Raw genomic sequence first — 26,639 nt, 5'->3', positions numbered from 1 at the left:
TATTCTGAAAATGACATATGAACTGCATAGCCAGCTGGCCTACCACATGTTTTATGCAATTCAGCAAACTTGGTGACACCAAGATAAAACAAATTCCAGTTTGGGTGCCTCCATCTCCTTTCTCTGATCCAATAGCAAACAAAATAAAAAGAGGCTTGAAGTAGGGTGCTTGGTCAAAGGGAAATCTGCTATGTTTGGCCTTGGAGATATAAAAGGGGAAGGTTTTACTACTTCACAATCTGAGTGATATCCTTGTAAACCAACATAAAGTGTTTATCCACTTTTTGTGTGTGTGTTTCACAGAGAGATTGCACACCAGAGCATATTTGAATCCTTTTATAAGATTTTTAGGAATTATCATGCAGAAATTTTCTACTGTGGTCCTGGGATATGGCAGCACCACTGAAGCAGCTGTAATCTGGCAACTGGCTTTGGTTTTAGTATAAATTTTCACTAGTTTCAGATATTTTCCAACAGATCATCAAAATTCCAGCTATGTTGGACTCAGATGGATACACAGAGAGACACCTTATATTTCCTCAATGGAGATCTGATTAATCTTATTCAACACAAACACACACACACACACACAGAATATAAACTGCTTCCATTATATCAGTGAGATTATCTGCTCAGGTAACACTACACAGAGTGCATCAACAGTATGTATTTTCAGAATGTTCTTCACAGTTTCAGCATGCAGCACTCTCTGACAAGTAGCTCTGAGATTAATGCCTTCCTTATCCTTTTTTGTTAAAGCCAATATTAGGGGACTTTCTGTTTAAGCAAATACCAAAGTCTTCTAGCTCATTTTTAATTACCTTCTTATATCTCAAGGGTTTCTGAACATCCAGAACAATGAGGATCAGTTTTGGGCCGCTGCATTGACTCCATAGCCTCTACCTTTCCCATCTTTGGCACTCTCAATGGGAAATCAAGGAGTTGGATCTTGTCACCTTTGAATCTGATGACACCAGATATAGTGGTTAGAGGCAGTGAACTCATAGGCTGTACTTCAGAATTCACCACTGCCACGTTATTGAGTAGTGTGGACTTCTCAACAGATGTAAGACCCACAAAACTAATTTGAGCATCTGCTGTCTTGCCACATTGAAATCTTTTCCAGGTCCTCCTCCTCCATCACCTTTTGGAGTAATGAGTTTCCTTCGAAGTTTAGCCAGACAAGTTTAGCAGTCCCAAATGGTGGGTTGTGGCCTTATACTTTTGAGCTCTAGGTTGGCTTCAATCTCTGAGATCTTGGCTACGGTGCTGCTCTTGGTTGAATGGAATAGAGGAGTTCATTGACTTCTTCTATACAGCACCAAGTCTCACTATATGTTGTGTTACAACACGGTAAAACTAAATTATCAAACGTATTAATTACGGTCAGTTTGTAGTAATCGTTTAATTATTTAGTATTTTCAAATCTTACACATATTCATAGAGTAAATGTTAATCTTCAGGATCATCTTGTCGTTTAAATACTTATTTGCACTTCTTTTGAAAGTCAGCGTATGTTCTTCAGGAAGTTTGAGCACTTTCTATTAATTTGTTTCCAACTTACCTTTTGATATCTTTTGGATCGTCAGTGACATTTATCAATTGCATCTGACTATTAATTAGATAGTGATCTTTTAAATGACTCTGTATTTTCATTTGGAAATTTTCCATTTGGATCTTGTATTCATTCCTTATAGATACTATAACAATGTGACTTACAAAAATGTTTAATTCTTATCAGGTTTTAGAGACTTGAACAAAAAAATAAGGTGTTAACATGAACATGCTCCTCTGAGGCTCTAGCAAATAGTATTTCTTTATTGTTTCTAATTCTGGTTATTATTTGCATATTTAGAATTTCTGTGATTGTAAGCATAATTTCAATGACTGCTTCCATTTTTCCATGACTATTCTTGCTCCTTCCTGCCTTCCCTGTTCTCCCTCACTTTCTTCCCTTCTTTCTTTCACCCTCCTTCCCTCTCTCCCTTTTGTTTCTTGTTTCTTTTATTTCTTCCTTCCTTCCCTTTCTCTCTCTTCTTTCTTTCTTTCTTTCTTTCTTTCTTTCTTTCTTTCTTTCTTTCTTTCTTTCTTTTTTCTTTCTCTTTCTTTCTTTCTTTCTTCTTTCTTTCTTTCTTTCTTTCCTTTCTTTCTTTTTCTTTCTTTCTTACTTTCTTTCTTTCTTTTCTTTCTTTCTTTCTTTCTTTCTTCTTTCTTTCTTTCTTTCGTTTCTTTTCTTTCTTTTTCTTTCTTTCTTTCTTTCTTTATTTCTTTGTTTCTTTCTTTCTTTCTTTCTTTCTTTCTTTCTTTCTTTCTTTCTTTCTTTCTTTCTTTCCTTTCCCTCTCCTTCCTTTCTTCCTTTCTTCTCCTTTCTTCCTTTTTCCCTTCCTACTTTCCTTTTTCCCTTCCCTTTCTTTCTTTCTTTCTGTCATTTCTCTTTCTTTACACCATCTGTTTGCAGGGCTTTATTCTGGTTCTCAGCTCAAGGACCACTTCTTCCTGGTTCCTTCATGGGAACCAGCTAAATGAGGATTCAATGTGTACAAAACAAGAGTCCTTCTCTCCTTACTGTCTCCTAGCATTCCTCCAAATCTCTTCAAAAGAACATTACACCTAATCCAATTTTATATAATATATCCAAATAAGTACCATTCCAAGGATATGGCCTTCATCATGACCAGTTAGGGCTTCAAACTCCATGTAGAATGCAATAGTTCAATCTGCAATGCGTTTTTCTTTCTGCTGACCTATTAAAAAAACATAAAATAGTTTTATTCATATCACTGAATATACCTACAACATTGTTTTAAAATCCTTATCTCAAAATCCACACGTGTGCTGGTTGATTCTTTTTCTCCAAAGAGCAAATTACAGTTCTTTGTATTTTTTGTTTGTGGATTAGTTTTGGACTGTCTCTTTTACACATTGGATATTAAATCTTGAATCTGATTTTCCTCACAAAAGCACAATGTTGTTGGTTTTGCTGCTTAGGAATCGAGTTAGACTCAATCTTCAAAAGTTCCAGTAGCACCTGGTGGGCAGCAACACAGATCTAGGTTTAGGTTTTAGGTTTCATTACTTAAACTGTGTACTGACAGCTTCTTGCTTTATGGGATTCTAGGTTCACTCAGGATTTGGACAGATTTCATACAGTTAATTTAGTTTTTGTGGATCCCTTTCATACAAATTTCTCCCCCTCCTCCAATTCCTGACTTCGGTGACCCCATCTCCCTTCTTGCTAAATTCAGAAAGATAGCAGGTTTTTGGAGTCTGTTTGGACCTGTGCTATGCTGTGTCCTAAACCAGCCCTCAGGCCAAAGACACAGAGACAGGGCAATCACCTCTTAAGAGTTTTTATTTTCAATATTTTGGTCTCGTTCAGAAAAGGATTGTTTATGTTCATTTTTCAAATCCATAAAATAAGTTCTTTTATAGTATTTTGTCCAGAGTTTTATATCAATAAATGGAAATGGGAACTAAGGCCAGCTCACCCAAAACTTATTCCACTCATATTTAAAAGGACAGTTGGAGCATTTAGCACATACATTTAGCGTATTAGTTTGGTTACTTTCCTCCCTCCCTCTTTCCCTTCCTTCCTTCCTTCCTTCCTTCCTTCCTTCCTTCCTTCCTTCCTTCCTTCCTTCCTTCCTTCCTTCCTTCCTTCCTTCCTTCCTTCCTTCCTTCCTTCCTTCCTTCCTTCCTTCCTTCCTTCCTTCCTTCCTTCCTTCCTCCCTCCCTCTTTCCCTTCCTTCCTTCCTTCCTTCCTTCCTTCCTTCCTTCCTTCCTTCCTTCCTTCCTTCCTTCCTTCCTTCCTCCTTCCTTCCTTCCTTTATCCTCCCTCCCTCCCTCCCTCCTTCCCTCCTCCCTCCTTCCCTCCCTCCCCTCCCTCCCTCCTTCCCTCCCTCCCTCCTTCCCTCCTTCCCTCTCTCCCTCCTTCCTTCCCTCCCTCCTTCCTTCCCTCCCTCCCCCTCTCTGCTCTTTGTCTCTTGCTTGTTTGCTCTCTTGCTCACTTACTTGATTTCTTGAGAATTTTTTCTTCTTTCTCTCCTCATCTGCTATGGCTTATTACTGGCACTTCTAGGGGCTCAAGGGACCATATGTGGTGGACAGATAAAACCTGGGTGTCATGTTTAATGCATGCACCTGCTCACTATACAATTACTCTGGCTTCATATTTCTTTTTCTTTATCTCTGTTAATTTCTGGGTAAATTTATTATTTCATCTATTTTTTGATTAATTAATTAATTCAATCTATTTCCCATATTATTAACTAAAGGAATTTTTCTTTCAGTTGAATTATGTTAATTAGTAAAAAATAGTTGAAAAATAGTTATGAAAATTACTAAAAACGACAATAATCACTTTGAGAGTGATAATAGTTTCACCTACATTTTGTTTTATTTTCTTTATTATATCCCCTTTTGGAATTTTTTTCTGAAAGCATTTTCTTTTACTCTCTTATATTCCATTCTTGATTTCCTACATGTAAACAAATATCCGAAGCAGTACAAGACAGCACAAATTATCTTTGCAAATGGCTATCAAAAAATTATCTTCTTGCTAATTATATTGATTGTAGAATTTTCATTGACCAAAAATGTAACCCCATTTCCTCCATCATTGACGAAACACCAGTTTTGGCCAAAGTTGTCTACAGCTGATCATATAGACCACTTTATAAATTAGAGTGTGCATTCTCAACAAAATATGGATTTTTTAATCCATTCTTTTTCCCTAAACACAAAAGAGAGTTAGTAAACACTAATTTTCATTAGTTTCTTCATGGAATGATATTTTTAGCTTCAAATCCATAAATACATTATTGTAAAAACATTTAGTTTGTTTTGTTTTTTCTTTTCTCCATGTAATTTATACATAATATTACTTTATAATATTTTCTCTTTAGGGTATTCATGTTTTTATTTAAAATTTCAATTCATTAACTTCCAGATTAACTTCCAATTAACTCCCAGATTTCTTCATTTGATCCTGTAGAAAATAATACATGCTTCAATATTTTGATGCTGAAGAGGCTTGATTCAGTGAGATACTGTCAAAATATCAATTATCATCAAACTCATTTGTTCATTTTATAGTAATGAATTCATTATTCAGTTAACATTTTTCAAGTACTTATGATGAGTCAAATATTTGGTGGCAAGAAATATTACATCTTTTGCTCTACTCTCATAATCTACTAATGGGAACACTTACATATAAATATATATAATTAATTTATTTTATTTAAAGAGCATGTATCACATAATAGACCTAGTGGATCATTATAATTTACTTACAGGTAAGTGGGAGTGAAATTTTTTTTAAGATTACAAATCTTTTACAGTAATATTTTAGGTACATATTGACATTGAGTCAGGGGAATTCCCACCACCAAAGTTGTCCTCCCTCCACCCCCGTTCCCATTATGCACCCTATTTCCCCCTCCTTTTCCTCTTAGGCTGCTAGTATAAGTGGTCCCCTCTGTGTCTAGCTTGTTGTAGATTAGGATCGATTCTTATATTTGAAGCAAGTACTATACATACATACACAAGACACATTCATAGAATAACAGTTTCACTGGTAATTTTAGCTCAACATTTAGTACAAACCAAAATCAGATTGAGGCCTTTCAAGGGTCATTGTTCAGATTACCAAAGGTACCACTAAAATAACTGCTCTAATTCTTTGTTTATTGGCTAGAAAATATGATATTCCCCCATATGTTTAAAATATAAGGCTCAGTTTTGCCCGTTTTTTAATTTGCCCAATCACTGTCAACAGTGGTAAAAATGAACATTTGGAATGCCTCGCTCCATGGTGTATAAAGATAATGAGATGCCTAACAAAAGCTCATAGATATATTCTGAATTAGCCTTTCTTTGTATTCAAGTTCTTGATAATTTCACAGTTAAAATATAACGTAACTAAAGAAAACTATTGCTTTGAGTAGAATCATGGGTCAACTCAAGGTAACCCATTACTCTGTAAAACATTGTTCAGAAATAATCTAATTAGGTATTATAACTACATTTCTAAGGGCTACTGTTCTGTTATTATGTGTAAAATATAGGCACACTTCCCAATAAGGTGAAAATGAGAGAAACATATATGAAATATAGGAGTAAGCTAACAATTTTCCAGACAACAGAGTTATATATTTTGCATTATTGTTCTGAAAACCTATAGGCTTTGATTACTTGAGACTGTTTCTTTCTTTTCTTTCTTTCTTTCTTTTTTTCTTTCTCTGCCCTTCCTAGCAGAGCTGCAGATTTAATTTTATCGGTATGAGAAATATGAAGCTTGGGAATTTAATAATTGTTTCACTAGGTAAGGGATGAAGTAAATTCCATTGCCTTACATTTGATTACAATCTTCCCTGCTGGTTTAATTAAAAACATCTATGTGAAGAAGAAGAAGAAACATGGTAAAGGATCTAATTGTTTTATTGTATTGGATGTAGACTAAGAACAATGAAATCAGAAAGCTCATCGTTGTAAAACTTAAGTGTTTCATGTAAATCTAAAATGCAGACACAGGTCAGCTATAGACAAATGTCAGTAGACTAAATTCAAAATGCACTACCGGCAGAAAAGATGACATTTATCAGTCATCCATACATCAGTAACTAAAACAATTTTAGGGTTGTCTAGACAGGCATCCATTATTTCTTAAATTTAAATCTTTAGTAGAAGGACAACAGCAGGCATAGTATCTATATTTAGTCTCACAAAAAGTGAGAAGGTGCCTAGAGAAAAAATGGTAAAGGTATATGAATGTATGTATGTATGCATGCAAGCAAGTATGTATGTATCGACATATATGTACATATATGTATAAGGAAGGGCTTCTTTGCTGTCATTACAGACTGAGAAGACTATAAGACTAAATTAGTTTTCTCAGTCACCATAACACAGGCATGAAAAATTACACTAAGCTCTGCTATGTAATTCAATTTTCTGATTTTTGGATAATTTAGCACTCAAAATTTTTGACATACAGAATCTTTGAACAGAAAACAATTTCTATGCCAACTTATAAAGATGGTGACATTAAAGAGAAAAATAAATATGCTAACGTTATGAAAATGTCATTCAAAATCTGCCCAAATATAAGGCTAGTTAAGTTTTATGAGAAACAAAAAAAATAAACAAGATGGTGGATAGAAGAGTCATAAAAATGTTTTTGCCTTATAAGGGGAAATAAAACTGCACAGGAAATTTTATTTAAATATATTTAAACTACTGATTTTAAAATGTAGTATTGAATACCAGATTGCAACATAAGAAATATGTTTAATGTCACACTATCTTAAATGAGAGTAGTATCTTACAAAAATTTTAATAATTAAAAACTGATAAACATAGAGATATATTAATATTAAAGCCTCAAATAAAATGAACCTAAGCATATTAATTGCTGGACTTTATCATAATTGTATTCATTTTTTGTGTGTGTATTCTTCTTTTGACTGTTATTTTAAATTTTCTTTACTTCCTTTTCATTTTCTTTATTCCTGGCATTAATTTCTAAATACTCAAATATATATTGGAGGAATATTTTAATAGGAAAGTAGATATTTAACCCATAAGTTATGTTTCCATTCCTTTTTACAATGAAGAATCAGCAGTTTATGTTTTATTTAAATAATGAGATAAAATTTTTTTCTAGATTAAGTTTAAAGCATAATTTACTTTTAAAGACATTCTTAGTTTAGGTGTAAGAATTATTTTTAATGTTCATGATGTTCTTTTTCTAAGAATCATTTATTATTATGTGGTCTCTGTGTGTATGTATTTGTCAAAAAGAGACAAAAAGGAGAGAATTTTCATTGAGAAATCTTGATATTTGGATGCTATGTATTCTTTGGCTTTTAATGATGTGTATTTTTACTCCTCCAACACAACTCCAGGTCTATATTTTTGAACTGAGTATATTTTGATAATATATTACATGTTTATGGTGAACCCTGTCTACTGTTTTGAGAGCTTAGGGCTGTAAATTACAGCTTTTAATATTTATGACATTCTCTTAACATCAGATGGATCCAAAATAAACATCATATTTACTATTAGAGTTTAAATTCTTGAATTGATTAAAAAAACCATGTATTAAAATAGTTTATTTGAGAAATTAAATTATAACTAAGTAACCCTTTGGGACGTATGGGTATTAAATCATTTTTGCCTAAATGTCCAAATTTTTTATTAGTTTCGATATAATTGTCAGAATGAAGGTCCTTAATATAATCCATGGTACTGCTTTTTATATTTTTTAATCTGGAATTTTCTGGCGATAATCAGCAATCTTACTATTTTTATTAGACACAAACTGAAAAGGTAGCACCCAGTAAATTAAATAAATAAATAATTTCCTTTAAAATCCATGTTATTTTTTTGATATAAGTTGCCATTTGCAGTTCAAATATACAAATATAAAGTTGGCAAAACTACTGGTTGAAGACACTTCACTCATAGAGATTATTTTCTATATCTAGAAAAAGAATAATATGGTTTTATATTTTAAAAACTTAAATAAATTGTACATTAGTCTTATTTATAATACCCATAGGTGTTATAAACTAATGTGGGGTTTCTTTCAAGGTTTTTATTACTATCATGTTTTGCTGCTTTTTACTAGATGGAAAATTTTTGGTTTTAGCTTCTTATACCTGCTTTGCTTTCAGTATCCACTAGGTGGAGATATAATTATATTTTTCTTAGGTTTATTCCAATATTTATGATGCTCTCTGAAAGTAATATTCACCTTCACAATTCAAACATATCCTCTTTAATTAGTATTTCATAAATGCTCTGACTTTAATCTATGTTTTCTAAATTTTAGTCTTATTATCGGTCTGCATTTTCTTTTATTGTTTCTCTGCTTTACTATAGATTTTAAAACTATAGACTATCAATTAAATTGGTTTCCTTTTTTATATTTGCTTTCCATCGATGGGAAAATGTAATTGAGTATTTTCAATTCCAGAGTACAGTTATTATAATCTCCTGAATTATATAGAGATGCTTTGAAAGTAAGTACAGATATTGTTGGCAGGGATTTAATTGGAGGGGTTATAGAAGAAAAGGTAAGAGATTTTTCTTTTCTTCTTTAAGCCAGGTAAGAATGCTCCACTCAGCTCAATAGCTGCTAGGAAGTAGAGGGCATGAAAGCAAATGAAGTGGTTTCCAGATCCTGTAAGATCCCCTCTTCATAAATCTAGTCTTTCCTTCTTCCTTTTCTTCTTTCTTCTTTAATTTCTCTTTGCTTCCTTTCTCTGGCTTTCTCTTTTCTCTCATCCTCTTTTTTAAAGGGAATGTTACACATACACACATTCAGCTAAAGTTTTTATATTATATATGCATATTTATTTACATGTGTGTCTTGTAAACATCTACCCTTAAGGACTTTATTTTTAAAAGCCAGAAATAAAAATAGGCATCCACTTTTAAGAGAGTTTCATTTGTTATTTTCTTGTAGACTGTTTTCTATAAAAAAAATATTTGCTAATTACATATAACTGAGACTCTAAGCTTTTTATTTCTTCCTTCCCTCTTGCTTTGTAATAGAAAAACACACTGCAACCCTCTTTTAAGTGGAAACTGGGTGCTTCAGACTGTCTGTACAGAATGCAGAAGAATGTTCTTCCGTACTTAAGACTTTAAACAAAAGATCTATAGTAGGTGCCTTAAATCTAAATAAAGAAAAATTTTAAGAGATCATATAATGGGAAGCTCTCAGTTACCAAGCACAATAACTAAGTTGTAGAAAAGCACCTTTCAGTGTCTTTCCAACAAGCAAAATTATATTGTTCAAGGATCTTTGAGATAATACTAATCATCTTGCACTATATGTACAAAAAGGTGCATTTAAAAATGACAATATTTATTAGAAATAAAACAAATACATCTTTAAAGAAATGCACACGCATACAAAAACAGAGAAGACTCTGGGTCTCTTTGCTTTGGTAAATTGCTTAAGCCCATTAACTACATTTGATCATACGTAAATGCACCCAGTATTTTTGAGGTTTGAGGAGACATCACTTTTTCATTCTTTGCGGTTATTATGCCTATGGTTCTTTAATTTTACATAACCATGCTTACAGTAACTTTAGTCTGTCATATTTCAAGCAGTCTGTTATTTTTTTAAAATAGAATAACATTGTGTATATGAAAAAGTAAATGCATCATGCTCCATGAAACACAACCTTTTCCAATTTGTGTCTTTGACCAATCCATGTTGTTAAAATCAGTGCTATAATTGCCCTTGGATTTCTAAAAAGCATTTTAAGCCTAAAGCATTAAGGCAAGTACGTTCTCAAAATTTTCAATTGCTTCCAGTTGGTAGCATTATTGCAATGATAATGTCTGATGGCTTTAAACTTTTCATTTAGTTTCTAATTGGAATCGAAATAAACGTTACTGATTAGGAAAATGTTACATTATATAAGCAAATGAAGTAAATCATCAAATAGACAAATAGAGTCAATCTTCACTCTTATAAAAAGAAAAAATAAAAACGGTAATAATAGACTATTGGTGTTTTAAGGATAGACTCCTGTGCTTGATTTTCTTTAGCATATTAAAAATTGTTGGCATATTTTTAAGACCTGAAAATAATCAAGATTAGGCCAAGAAAAAGCTCAATAATTTTTATTTAGACTATTGTGCTGGAAAAATATATGTAGCAATGTTAACTACTATTTTAATAATAGTATCAGTATTTTGTTTTTAATCCTGACTGACAATTATCAGTTATATCAGTATTCATTTTCCTCAGAAATGACATCTACATAATGGCTCCTCAATTTACCTTAAAAAGATAAAAAATCATCATGATAAAAAATCACCATTTTTATCAACTATTATTTTTAGTACACATTGACCACGGATCTTACAGATTTTCTCCCTTTCTCTTTCATTCATTCAAAGACAGACACAACCCTTTCTCCATCTTTTTCCTGTTATATTTGGAAGCACAATTGAAATAAAATTTTCAACGCTGGACTTTATTGTTGTGATTATTTAGGAAACTTAAACCTGGAGTATTATTAACTTAGTTCTTAATAATAATGATGGTGATGATGATGATGATGGTGATGATGATATAATAATAATAAAAATGATAATAACAATAAACAGGTCTGTGTTTGCTCCTTGGAGTGCTTAGGGACCATACAGTATTGAGTGGTCAAACCAGGCACTGCATATAAAGTTTGAGCTCAGTCCTTTAAGCTACCTCTTCAAGGTTCAAATTTCTAACTTCATATAAAAATAGAACTCTGTGGCTTTAGTAATAATAGCATAGCAAGACACTTGCCTTGCACATCACTGACCTAGGTTCGATACCCAACATCCAATATAATCTCCTGCATACTGCTAGGAGTGTTCCCTGAGCACAGAGTCAGGAGTAAGCTCTGTATACTGCCAGGTGTAACCCTCAAACGAAACCAAACAAACCAAAACAAAAACAACAGTCTTATAAACAACCTTATCACTGTAGTGTTTTAAGTAATTTAAAACAAATAAAAAAAAACAAAATAAAAATATAAAATCTCTGTTAACAAAACAAAACAAAAATCCAGCTCAGTTATAGAGTGCCAGGGTGCCACACTTTGTTTATTTGCTGCATGCCCTGCATCTAACACTGTGTAATTAGAGTCTGAGTTGTCTCCTCATAATTAAGGAAATGATAATGATGCTATATCTTAATAGTATTTGCATCTGGAAGAGGCTTACATTTATAATTATTTTTTTACTGTATATTAGTCGAACCCCACAATCACTGTGTGAAGTTGTAAAGTAGGCATCATTAGTCTCAAATATAAAATAAGGCAATAGAGACTTGGAAACTTAAATAACTTGCCAAGATTCACTTAGCAGGAAATAGTGGAACTGTATCTGGGAGGCAGGTTTTCTATCTCCAGAGCTCTCACTTCTAAATAGATCATTAGGACTTAAATGGACCTTCACATTTTCTAGTCTAAATCATTATTTATTCAATGAGAAAATGGAAGACAAAGAGGAAAAGAACCTGGACAATAGGAAAGAGAGGCAGAGTTAGGATGAGAGCCTCTTAATGTCATTTCTAATTCACACGACCTTATCAAGTATCACAGTATACTTGATCCTGTATTTAAGCTGTTTATTGACTAAAATTTTGAGACTACCTAAAATTTTATAAGGTGCCATATTTATAGTAATATTCCACAGGCGACTGAATGAATTATCTTATTCAGAAAACATCCGCATAGGTTGCTATATTATGGACAAAACATCATACAACATTCCTCAATCTGTTATAGAATAAAGTTAGAGACATGGAGGTGGTGAATAGTGCTTATGAGAACAATTGTGTATCTCACACAAAAGTAGTCTGAAGCTCTGCAATTTTTTTTTGGCGGGGGGCCACACCCGGTGACGCTCAGGGGTTACTCCTGGCTATTCACTCAGATCCTGGCTTGGGGGTCCATATGGATGCCGGGGATCAAACCGTGGTCTGCCTTGTGTCAGCCGATTGCAAGGCAAATGCCCTACCGCTGTGCCATCACTCTAGCCCCAAGCTCTGCAATTTTTATGGGAGAAAAAAAAAATCCAGATTTTTTTTTTCCCCCAGAGCCTCCGAATATCTAGAAGATAAAAGGAAGACATCACTCTGCAAATAAGGACATTGCCTTGCAGGCTGGCCCTGTGAACATCACCAGGTGTGATCAATCCCTAAACGTAATCTGAAAATTGTAAGGTGGGCTTACCCAAATTAATATTGTGAGAGCAAAACTTTCTGAAACTGAAGAAAAAGACAGATTACTATCTTTTAGGGATAGATATAATTATGTAAATAGAACATACACATATTTGTAAATGATCTGAAATAAACAGTATTATTTTCTTTTACTTTTTTTTGGGGGGGGGCACACCCGTCAATACTCAGAAACTACATCTGGCAAACTCTGAGGATCATATGGAATGGGATTCTAGGAATCAAACCCTGATCAGCTGAATGCAAGACAAATGCCTTACCTGCTGTGTTATCATTCTGACCCAGTACAGTATTTTTTTAAGAGCATCTTCATAAAGATGTCAAATTTGTATGATTAATATGATAATCAGGAGGGATTAAAATTGATGAGTCTTAGGATATGTAAAATTGGGACTTTATTCATTTAATTATCAAAAGACAAATAGATAAAAAATCTAGAAGGGCATGTCCTCTCAATTTTTAGTTGACATTCTATAATATTTATATTTCATTTGTTGATTCATTTATTTTATTTATTCAACAATATTTATTGCAATGAATAAAAATTTCACTCAAGATACAAGTTTATGGTAACTAAAGCTAAGGAACAATCAAAATATATAGAAATGAGACGGGGATTAGAGGCTAGAGAGTAGCACAGCAGATAAAACATTTACCTTATAAGTAGCTAATCCTGGTTTGATCCTTGGTTCCACATATGGTACCTTGAGGCCAAAGCCAGGCATATGGCCCCAGCACCACTGTATATGTTCCAAAACAAAACACCAAAGACAAAGAAAAAGCTGATATTGTGCAATAAATAAATTATTAAAACACTAATATAAAGATCAGAAAAATCAATGCATTAATTGTAAACAAGAATTGTCAACAAGAATCAGTTGTAAATAAGATGCAATGGAAGTAGAAAGAAATATGAGTGCATTCTCAGAAAATGAAGAAATCAATGAAAGCAGAAATTTTGTTTAAACGTAAAAAATATCCCTCAGTGTGCGGTTCATAAGTAGAAGGGCACAAAATTAATGTTAATAGAGTCCTGGTAAATAAGAGGATGAGAAGGACTAATAGTGGGTTACTTTTAACTAGGGAACAGAAAAATAGTAATATGTTGAAAGAAGAAAAGGAAGAATATCCACCCTTCCCATTCTTTTACTATCATCATTGACCGGGCTTTGACTATAATTTATTTACTTATTAGTTGTGCATGACGGAAATCACACACATGTTTGCCCTTGTGCCCTCACATCTTTGTAGTTTTAGTGTTGGTCTAATATTTAGTTATTGTAATGTCATTTGTTTTCAGGATAACAAATGACTTTGTCAGAGGATTGCATTCACATTTTTAGTTTTTACTGGGAATAGAATTCAGATCTTCATTATGCAAGGTTAATTTTCAACCAGTGTAAATAGCCACAAATCTCACCTCAAAAATATTTTATGACTACTAAGGCCAGAGAGATAGCATGGAAGAAGGGTATTTGCCTTGTATGCAGAAGGACGGTGGTTCGAATCCTGGCATCCCATATGGTCCCCCGAACCTGCCAGGAGCGATTACTGACTGTAGAGCCACAAGTAACCCCTAAGTGCTGCTAAATATGACCCAAACCCTCCCCCCCAAAATTTTATGACTACAGAAGAAAAATCAAATTTTATGGTTATCCAAGTATTTATACACACTTTCATACATCTAGAGACTGATGTGAAAATTTAATTATTTTTGAAAAAACTATAAATGTATTTCTTGGGTGAGAAATGACATGTCTAGGAGATACAGTGCATTATTGAGATATCAGGTGTTTGATGGAAACCAAGTACTTACCAACAGGTAATAAAATATAATGTTTCAACTTAGTCATTTTGGGGGCAGGGCGAGTGCTTTGGTCACACTCAGCAATGCTCAGAAGTTACTTCTGGCTCTGCATTCAGGAATTACTTTTGGTGGTGCTTGAGGGGATCATTTGGGATTTAAGAGCTCAAACCTTTGTTGACCATATGGAAGGTAAACATTCTACCAATAGTTCTATAACTTTGGCCCCAGCACAGAGTCATTTTTGAATAAAAATGTGTTGGAAACAACAAAAACAAACCTGATCTTTTCCACGTCTGTTAATTAGTAACTGTAGCCCTCAAGATATGTTACTAATAGATGATGAAAAGCAGTCATGGATCAATGTGATAACTACATAAATACTATTCATTATATAAACATGTGTTTTATGTATGTATATATGTATGTATATGTATATATTTATGTATAGCTTACACAGTGGTCAAAGTGATTGCCTATGGAAAAGGAAGTTGGGTTAGTGGTAGGAGCTTGGAAAGCATTTATAATGGTTATATAATAAATTTAAAATTTATGTATATTCATATATTCCTATATTACTCAATATACATCTAGAGGCAGATGTGGAAAATTAATTTATTTAAAATAAGTACAGTGAAAGGAAAAATAAAATACATTTTAGTTGGAAGCTATGTTGAATTTTGTTTTTGTTTTAATAGTGAATGTCTTGGGTGAGCTTGAGGGCAGAAGTGAGGAGATGGATGGATGGAGAGGAAATGAAACAGAAGGTAAGTGAAAATTATAGGATTTAGGGCAAAAGTGGAAAGGCTGGTATCTTAGAAGACAAATGTCCTTTCTATGCGGTGTCTAAAAAGAGCCAGTGAATCACATATTTTGGACCCAGGCTGTTGGGTCATTATTTTGTTTATTTTTGCACAATGACAGTGACTTGGAAATGTTTGGGTCTGAATGCTTTACTTGGTACAAATTCGCAATGCCTCTGATTAAGCTAAAATTTTGATTGTTGGGATCTATAACTGAAAGCTCATTGCTACTTTCTCTAAAAATCTCCCAACCAGGAGATTGAGGGCTACAATCAAAGTGGGGAAAATTTAGAAATAAATATATTTACTATTTTTATTTATTTATTTATTATATTTAAACAATTTTATTACATACATGATTGTGTTTGGGTTTCAGTCATGTAAAAAACACCACCCATCACCAGTGCAACACTCCCATCACCAATGTCCCAAATCTCCCTCCTCCCCACCCAAGCCCCGCCTGTACTCTAGACAGGCTTTCCATTTCCCTCATACATTCTCATTATTAGGATAGTTCAAAATGTAGTTATTTCTCTAACTAAACTCATACCTGTTTGTGGTGAGCTTCATGAGGTGAGCTGGAACTTCCAGCTCTTTTCTCTTTTGTGTCTGAAAATTATTATTGCAAGAATGTCTTTCATTTTTCTTAAAACCCAAAAATGAGTGAGACCATTCTGCGTCTTTCTCTCTCTCTCTGACTTAATTCACTCAGCATAATAGATTTCATGTACATCCATGTATAGGATAATTTCATGACTTCATCTCTCCTGATAGCTGCATATTATTCCATTGTGTATATGTACCACAGTTTCTTTAGCCATTCATCTGTTGAATGGTATCTTGGCTGTTTCCAGAGTCTTGCTATGGTAAATCGTGCTGAAATGAATATAAGTGTAAGGAAGGAATTTTTGTATTGTATTTTTATGTTCCTAGGGTATATTCCTAGGAGTGGTATAGCTGGGTTGTATGGGAGCTTGATGTCCAGTTTTTGGAGGAATCTCCATATTGCTTTCCATAAAGGTTGAACTAAATGGCATTCCCACCAGCAGTGGATAAGAGTTCATTTCTCTCCACATCCCCGCCAACACTGCTTATTCTCATTCTTTGTGATGTGTGCCAATCTCTGTCTGGGGTGTGAGGCGGTACCTCATAGCTGTTTTGATTTGCATCTCCCTGATGATTAGTAATGTGGAGCATTTTTTTTTTTTTTGGTTTTTGGGCCACACCCTGTGACGCTCAGGGGTTACTCCTGGCTATGCGCTCAGAAGTTGCTCCAGGCTTCTTGGGGGACCATATGGGACACCGGGGGATCGAACCGCGGTCCGTCCTAGGCTAGCGCAGGCAAGGCAGGAACCTTACCTCCAGCGCCACCGCCCGGCCCCATGTGGAGCATTTTTTATGTGTCTTTTGGCCATTTGTATTTCTTCTTTGTTAGTGTCTGTCCATTTCTTCTCCCCATTTTTTGATGGGATTAGATGTTTTTTTCTTGTAAGTTTCTGTCAGTGCATTGTATATTTTGGAGATTATCCCCTTGTCTGATGGGTATTGGGTGAATAGTTTCTCCCACTCAGTGTGGGGCTCTTGTATCCTGGGCATTATTTCTTTTGAGGTGCAGAAGCTTCTCAGTTTAATATATTCCCATCTGTTAATCTCTGCTTTCACTTGCTTGGAGAGTGCAGTTTCCTCTTTGAAGATACATTTAGTCTCAATGTCCTGGAGTGTTTTAACTACATGTTGTTCTATATAGCTTATGGTTTCGGGTCTGATATCGAGGTCTTTGATCCATTTGGATTTAACCTTCATACATGATGTTAGCTGGGGGTCTAAGTTCAATTTTTTGCAAGTGGCTAGCCAGTTGTGCCAACACCACTTTTTGAAGAGGCTTTCTTTGCTTTATTTAGGATTTCCTGCTCCTTTATCAAAAATTAGGTGATTGTATGTCTGGGGAACATTCTCTGAGTATTTAAGCCTATTCCACTGATCTGAGGGCCTGTCTTTATTCCAATATCATGCTGTTTTTTGATAACTATTGCTTTGTAGTACAGTTTAAAGTTGGGGAAAGCAATTCTTCCCATATTCTTTTTCCCAATGATTGCTTTAGCTATTCGAGGGTGTTCATTGTTCCAAAAGAATTTCAAAAGTGCCTGATCCACTTCTTTGAAGAATGTCATGGGTATCTTAGAGGGATCACATTAAATCTGTACAATGCTTTGGGGAGTATTGCCATTTTGATGATGTTAATCCTGCCATTACATGAGCAGGGTATGTGCTTCCATTTCCACGTGTCCTCTCTTATTTCTTGGAGCAGAGTTTTATAGTTTTCTTTGTATAGGTCATTAACATTTTTAGTCAAGTTGATTCCAAGATATTTGAGTTTGTGTGGCATTATTGTGAATGGGGTTGTTTTCTTAATGTCCATTTCTTCCTTATTACTATTGGTTATAGAAAGTCCATTGATTTTTTGTGTGTTAATTTTGTAGCCTGCCACCTTGTTAATGAGTCTATTGTTTCTAGAAGCTTTTTCATAGAGACTTTAGGGTTTTCTAGGTAGTGTAACATGTCACCTGCAAACAGAGAGAGCTTGACTTCTTCCTTTCCTTTCTGAATTCCCTTGATATCTTTTTCTTGCCTAATCGCTATAGCGAGTACTTCTAGTGCTATGTTGAATAGGAGTGGTGAGAGAGGACATCCTTGTGCCAGAATTTAGAGGGAAGGCTTTCAGTTTTTCTCCATTGAGGACAATATTTGCCTCTGGCCTGTGGTAGATGGCCTTAACTATATTGAGAAAGGTTCCTTCCATTCCCATCTTGCTGAGAGTTTTGATCAAAAATGGGTATTGGACCTTATCAAATGCTTTCTCTGCGTCTATTGATATGATCATGTGATTTCTATTTTTCTTGTTGATGTTGTGTATTATGTTGATAGATTTATGGATGTTAAACCAGCCTTGCATTCCTGGAATGAAACCTACAACCTTCTACAGCCTACAAGAAACGCACCTGAATAGTCAGAACAAACATAGACTCAAAATAAAAGGCTGGAGAAAAATCATCCAAGCAAACAACACCCATAAAAAAGCTGGAGTGGCCATACTAATATCAGTTGATGCAAACTTTATACTTAGGAAAGTTGTAAGGGACAAAGATGGACATTTTGTATTAATCAAGGGATACATATAGCAGGAAGAAATCACTCTCCTAAACATATATGCACCGAATGAGGGGCCAGCAAAATATTTAATACAACTGTTGACAAATCTGAAAAATAATATCAATAACAACACAATAATTGTGGGAGACCTCAACATGGCATTGTCAACACTTGACAGGTCAACCAGACTGAAACTCAACAAGAATATACTAGACCTAAAAAGAGAAATGGAAGAAAGAGGCCTAGTAGATATATACAGGACACTCCACCCCCAAAGCCTGGATACACATTCTTCTCTAATGTACATGGGACATTCTCCAGGATAGACTACATGCTAGCACATAAAACACACCTCCATAATATCAAGAGGATAGAAATTTTGCAGGTTACCTTTGCTGACCACAAGGCCCTGAAATTATAGTGAACTACAAATGGACACAGAAGCAAAACTTTAATAGCTGGAAGTTAAACAGCCTAATACTGAATAACCATTGGGTCTGAGATGAAATTAAAGAGGAAATCAAAACCTTTCAAGAAACAAATGGCAATAGAGACACAAACTATCAGAACCTATGGGACACAGCAAAAGCAGTACTGAGAGGAAAATTTATAGTTTTGCAAGCACACATCAGGAAAGAATATGGGGCATACCTGAATAGTTTAATGACACAGCTCTTAGAATTAGAAAGTACTCTATCTGTATGTATGTTTACCCTTATATATGGTAGGTTAAATAATAAAAATAGTTTAGTTTCTATATTATTTAACTTTAGCCAGTAGAGTCAGTATTGAATTTTGAACAAGTGGCAGTGAGTAACAACTACTTCAATTTAGTAAGGGTTCTAGGAGATAGTGCAGTTGTTAGGGCATGTGCCTAACCAGGGCTTGAACCTTTGTACCACATATGGCCTCTTGTTTCCTAGGTGCAATGCCAGACTAAGGTGAAACTATGTTGTTATGGGTGTCAAGCCTAAATAATAAATAAAACATATAATATGTCAGTTCATATGTCAGAATTTAATGTCTAACTGGAAGAAACATATATGTATATACATATGTACATGCATGCATACATTCATTTTGGGGTCCATACCCATTGGTTCTCAGGGCCTATTTCTGGTTTTGATTCAAGGATAATTCCAATGGACTCAATAATAGCTGAGCTAGTAGGGTACTTGCCTTGCATGTAACTGAACTAGGTCTTATTCTCAACATATTATGGTTCAGCCCTAACAACACATATATTAAAAACTGTATGAAAATTTGAATAAAAGTAAGTTTTGAACCATTAAAATAATTTCTAAATTGTACCAGAGAAATACTACAGTGGAAAGGATGCTTGTGCACACAGTTAATGGGGGAATTAATCCTGGTACCACAATTATTCTGAGCATGCTAGGAGTAATATTGCTGAATGCAGTCTCCTCAAAAAAATAGAATTATTTTTCCAGATATTTTGTTAAAATTTTTATCATATCTTTGGAAAATACCTTTAAAGTGTAATCTATTTAATATAGGTCCATCTTTATAGTTCTTGTCCTACTCTCCATGTCAAATGATAAATGATTATTTATATTTTATTTATTAAGTATGTATTAACTGTTAATATAATTAGATTTTAAAGTATTCTTTTGTATACAACAATATATTTAAAACTTTGGGTTTGCTTATATATTTATGCTTCTGCTTTTATAGATAAAATAAATTTGTAAATCCTAAATATATACTGATATGTTAAATATGATAGATCTCAAAATTGTGTTGAATACTATAATTTTTAATCAAGTTACTAATTTCTACATACTGAAGAAGGGTAGTTAATTGCAAAAGAACACATTGCTTTGACTGTTACTAATATATATGAATAGCAAATAATATCTGTGTTAACAGTGTATGAACACAAATGATGCCAGATTTTTCTTAGAGAGAAGAGAATGATTGTACTGGAATCAGAGAAGATAATGTAATTCTGAGGGTCTAAGTAACAGCAAATATTTATCAAAAATGGAAGTAAATAGAGAGAAGAGATATTATGCTACCAGGGGTGATTTTAGGCAAAATTAGGTAGACTCTGTGATGCACTGAAAACTATTTCATAGTCCATGATAGTAATAATGGGTAAGATGTTGACAATGGTTGACTAATTCCCTGAGAAGAAATATAACTCTCCTGTTGTTAAAAATAACACAAATATTTCTCATCTCCTACTCTGTCAGGTTTTACTAGTCATTGCACATATTGCTAATGAATTGCTGTGAGTTAAGCATTTTCATAAAAGTTTTTTCACAGAAGCTAGACCCTGAAGTATATTCAAAGTAAGAATTTACATTCCTCCCTGGAAATTTCAGGAAAATTGAGAAAAACTCGATTTTCTCTTTGTGTAGTTATAGGATATGATATCAGACTCAATGGTTAATTTTATTTTAGTTTGCCTCTACTAATCTAGTATCTTTCTGTCCTTAGGAGGTACTTTTTTATTTTTGTCAATTTTTTTGTAATGTGTTGAGTAATAAGATTTTTAGGAAAAGGCAATGGAATAAACTAGAACTCATAGAAAAAGCAGACAGAAATCTAGACTTCAGAGTAGTTTGAAGTCCTTGAAGAAGCTATTTTTCTGTGTGGGTGCATCGCAACCAATATGCACTTCTTTTACTTGAAAAAGTTGCAGTCATCTTAGATTGGGTTCACCCAGAAGTAGGTTTTGAAACAAAGCTTCAAGTGTAAATAGTTTATTTGGAAAGTGCTGGAAATAGCAAAGAGGAAGTAAAGAAATAATCTAAATCCCTCAAAGGAACTCTAAGAAATACTCATGTTAGAATTAGACACCCAATGGCAAGTGGCTCAAGTGATTTAATACCTAAGTCTTAAAAGTCATTTTTGGAAGATCAAGGGGCTGATATCAATTTCCTGAGTATGCTCAGCCTGCTTCACATAAGCCAAGTGACTAGATTTTAAAAAATAATATACAACTCAGGCACACTTATTCTACATGCAACAAAAGAAATTTTGTGGAATACCTAAAATGGTGAATTTCACAGAATGGGAACACAAAACATTCAGTCTCCAAATAAGAAATCTTTTATCATAATACAACCGAGAGCTAAGAAATGAGAGCAAAAAATAACAAATTTATTATATAAGACTACCAATGATAAACACTTCATATTTGTTGGGTATTATTATGACTTGTGTGTATACTTTTTTTTTGGGGGGGTCACACCCGGTGGTACTCAGGGGTTACTCCTGGCTGTCTGCTTCAGAAATCGCTCCTGGCAGGCACGGGGGACCATATGGGACACCGGGATTCGAACCAACCACCTTAGGTCCTGGATCTGCTGCTTGCAAGGCAAACGCCGCAATGCTATCTCTCTGGGCCCTTGTGTGTATGCTATTAATTTTTCTTTCTCCTTTTTTTGTATGTGTAGGGGGACTCTCCTGGTGGAGCCCTGGGCTAATATCTGGCACTTTGCTCAGTGTCTGCAGTATTACATTTGAATTTAATTATATTTTTAAACCGGATAAAAGTACAATGGGAAAGATGCTTGCCCTATTTAACCCTTGAACCCTGTATAGTCTCTTAAGTTCTGAAAGGAGTAAACAGATGCAGAAGTAAGCCCTGAGCATCACTGGGTGTATCCCCCAAACCAAAAACTAGAATGCACTTAATTAGTTTTAAGTCTCTTCTCCCAGTGCATTCACTTCAGAAGGTGGAACTTAGATCCAAAAAGGTAGTGTGTGCTTGTGGGGGAATCAAACTTTCAGTTTACAGCAATGCCAAGAACATCATTCTCAAATATTTTGCAGAGCATTCATTCACTGTATAGAAACATATAGACTTTGGAAGTCAATAAAAAAGGAATATGAGATTAGACAATTTTATTTTGAAATATTTTGAGGGGCTGGAAAGATGGTATAGCAGGTAGGGCAATTGCTTTGCAAGCAGCCAGTGCACATTGGAGCCTTTGCATGCCATATCATCCCTGGAGCCCACCAGGAGTATTACCCAAGGAGAGCAGGAGTAATTTTTGAGGGTAGCCTTTGTGTAGCTCCCAATCAAACAAAAATGGCAAAAAAAGAAAAAGAAAGAAAAAAGAAAAAGAAAAAAGTATTTTGGGCCGAAGTGAGAGTACAACGGTAGGGCTTTTGCCTTAATGTGGATGACCCGGAATGGGCTTTTGCCTTAATGTGGATGACCCGGAATGGGTTTTTGCCTTAATGTGGATGACCCGGAATGGACCTGGATTTGATATCCAGCATCCCTTATGGTCCCCAGAGCCTGCCAGGAGCAATTTCTGAGCACAGAGCTAGAAGTAACCCAGAGTGCCACCAAGTGTGGCTCAAAAACAAACAAACAAAAAACCCCGCAAAGACAAACCAAAATATTTTATATATATTTTTATATATTATATGTGCAAAAACATATTTATATACAATTAAATTTGTTTAGTAGGTTAATTTGTACTGTGACTTGCTAAGAAAAAAGATTAGTTATGCATTTTCCCCAGAAATAGTTCCTGAGGACTTGTATTTTTCATGGACTATGTTCTGGGTAGAAACAATGAATTCTAAAATATTTTAGGTTAGTTAATTCTCACAGTTTAATAAATTTAAATTAATTAAAATTAATTTATAAAGAACGTTGACTTTGAAAAGTTTAAATTAAGTAATGCTAAGCTATGCTTTATAGATATTTATGTTTTATAAGAAATTATTTCAAGAGAGAACATTGTGGAAGATAATTATTAATGTCAGAGATAGATTTATAGGAAGATCTACTTAGTGATTAAGGCCATAAACTGTCCCCTAACATTTTCACACTTGCAATTATTCTTAATTTTAGGCTTGTCTCAGTCAGATGAACTAAATTTCCCTTGAAAAATGGACAAGGAAATCAGCCTCACTCGTCACAATTCAGAAAAATTCCCTGATTTTAAGGCCTCACATAACACTCTTTCCATTTAGTTGCTCGCCTTATTTATCTATTTGTAAATCACCTTCTCCTGACTTTTATTTTTTTAAAATTCAAATTAATAAAGCCTATCAGTGAATTATTTTTTAATTATTTTTCAAATTATTTTCTATGATTGAGAGAAGTCTTTAAAAATTCATAATATAATATTTTAAGGCCTTCGTTGTCTCTCCTAGACTTAAGTGACAGTATGAAGTTTCACATAATTTCTAGTCTGCATCTCATAAAATACTGGCAAAATTTATTCAATTCAAATTAAATAGATGTAGCACAGTGTAATCTTTCTCTATTAAATATGTCACTTTTTGCAATTGTTTCTTAATATCCCTCACAGCTTCCATCTAAGATTAGCACTTTCTTTGCTGCCAGAGTTTCACTAACCTACTGAATTATTCACTGAAGCATAACCTTCAGATATCAGGTTAGAAAGACCTTGATTATTGCAGGAAGTGAACTGTATAAACCATTTTTCTTTAAAAGAAAATTTCTCAGTATAGCAAATCTGAAGTGAGATAAGTATACAATGTGTGTAAAAATTAAGTTCATAATTGAAAGAAATTTTTCTGTGACATTATTGCATTTTGTTTATGGTAATATATAATATCAACCTCGTATTGCAAGCAGTATAAAACATGTGCATTTCTTATTTAAACCAAAAAGATAACAGACTGGTTTTATAGTTAATAAAAATAAAACTACTTGTGTTAAATTATATAGTGTTATACAAAACTTCTGCCATTTTAGCTTAATTTTTTAAAAATAGTGTATCTTTTTAATGTTCCATTCCCCTTTCTTTACCATAGCTTTGTTTTTAGTGTCCTATCATACCAGAGTTCATAGTGAAGTCAGCAATTCACTATGGGCTTTCCCGCAGCAAATTCTATTAGTAGCTTCTATTGCTTTATCTCAATTCAGTGTTGAGAGGTCATTAGAATACCAAGAGGAGACAACGCTCTTTGAACACCTTTGTTAGTGTTGAAATCAAAAAACTCGACACTCACAAATCAGCATTTCATGACCAATCCAATGGGGTCTCCATTTAAGAATAGAAAACCCTGATTTATAAGAATGTGTCTTTTCTAGAAAATTCACAGAGTTAAATACTGTTCTACATTTATTCCAGCAGCCACTAGAAGAAATTTTTTCCTACAGTATTGTAAACCCAAAATAACATTCAAATGACTTTCCAAATATTCAGCTGTAGTATGTATTTTAAATATCAGTTCACTTATTAATATTATTCTTCTACCATAACCAGTGTTATAAAAGTCAACACAACTTAAGAATGTCAAAAGCAAGAGATGATGAATTATTAAATAGTGTACTTTGATCTGATTTTCTACATAGATTTGCTGTTCAGGTGGAAGCAATAAATGAAACATTTCATCATGATTCAATGTAAGTGGAATAGGCAACTTTAACAATTTTCTTTTAATGTTGGCCACTCTATCCTCAACAAAAGAATTAATGGCATCGTTTTCTAAAATTCTCCTCTAAAATTTTAATCTGGATTAATGATTATTTGGAAGTCCTTTTACAAGTACTCAGAGAAGAGCCAAATAAGCACATGAAATGGCAAGTTATTAAGAACAATGCAGCAGAGGGTAATGGGAGATAAAGTCTCAAAATGTGCTCCACGGGCTAGATATGATAGTAGAACAGGTAAAACCTTTATTTTGCTCACAGTACATCCAGGATCTAGCCCATACACTCAATATGCTCTCTCTAAATCTCTTTAGGAATAATTCTAAAGTGCAGAGCCAGAAGTAAGCTCGTAGCACTACAGAAGATGATTGAACTCCAAGCCCTACTCCCTCCAACCCATCACAAAGAAAAAAAATATAGAAGTGTAAAAATGTTGTAGTAAAGAGAATGTGAAATCACATTTCCCTTGGGGGGAAAAAACCAAGAACAACCTTATTAGTATAATCATCACAACAATATGCTATTTTGTTCAGGTGACATATTCAGTTATTATATATTCAGACCAATAAATTGTCTCAGTTAGATCGAAAGCTAGTAAGACTTAATGTAGTTAGAAGGAGTTTCGCATAGCTTATTAGAATGAAAATGTTTTTTATTTTAGACTTTTTTTTTTATCTGTAAGTACTTGGAGTTTTGAATTAGTACAATCACAAAAGCAAAAATAAAAGAAGTCTCCTTTATTGCTTACATGTCATGCATTGCCAATTTAATATAACTTGATTTACTTGCATTTGACACTTTCATTTTTTTCTGGGTGGAGTATGAATTTAGAAAATAAAAGCATCCACATATGAATGTAAAAACTATCAAATGAGTCAGAGAGGCACTCTGATTCATGTGAAAGTGGACTGATGTCATTCTCCAAGAAATAATAATAATAAAATAATACAACAAATGTTCTTTTGCTTTTTTTAAATGTGGAACATATTTAAATTCAAAATCCTTTCTAGCAATAATCCTCAATGAAGGTGATTTATATAAAATGTGTTTCATTTACAATTAAACCCTAAATAAGTACAGAAATGAATTAGATACTATCTCATCTTCAAAGAATTTACAAGATTTTAACAGGATTTCTCAGTCTAGCTAAAGATTTGTGCTCCATTTAGCTCAAAACTGGTAAGTAAGAATCATACTACCTCTTCTCACATTCCTGTCATGAATATTTTCACTGGTTCTTTCTCTTGTTCATCTCACATATGACCACAGCATCTTTCTAAGCAGTACATATTAACATTTGAGTTGAAATTGTTCTGTGGTCTTTATTGTTGTAGTCCTCCTTATTCTATTCTATTTATTTATAATGATTTATATGGAAGGGTAATGAGTGTTCATTATAAGTCTGTCTGGAAAAATGTCTTAATAGATTGTTTTAAGGACAAAGAGATGGATTTCACTAATTTATTTGAAAGTTAGGAAATATGCTGATGTGATTTAGCATTTTGAATATGATTTAAAATTAATTCTACTGGACATTCTCTACTGATTGGCAAGATTTTAGTCTTCTGATAGTTAAAATAAGGGACCACTTATACTAGCAGCCCGGGGGGGCAAAGGAGGGGCTATATGGGATACATACTGAACACTGGGGTGGAGGGAGGACAACATTGGTGGTGGGAATGCCCCAGATTCAATGTCTCTATGTACCTAAAATACTACTGTGAATGATTT

General features: G+C 33.9%; 1 pseudogene; it reads right to left on the bottom strand.

Annotated features, from left to right (window-relative positions):
* Positions 1-227: 227 nt before the first annotated feature.
* Positions 228-2,697, bottom strand: LOC126020860 (developmentally-regulated GTP-binding protein 1-like; annotated as a pseudogene).
* Between the last annotated feature and the right edge of the window lie 23,942 nt (positions 2,698-26,639).

The sequence above is a fragment of the Suncus etruscus genome, chromosome 10 (assembly GCF_024139225.1).
Source record: "Suncus etruscus isolate mSunEtr1 chromosome 10, mSunEtr1.pri.cur, whole genome shotgun sequence".
NCBI lineage: Eukaryota > Metazoa > Chordata > Mammalia > Eulipotyphla > Soricidae > Suncus > Suncus etruscus.
Note: the sequence above shows the minus strand (reverse complement) of the source record. Positions and strands in the feature narration are given on the sequence as shown.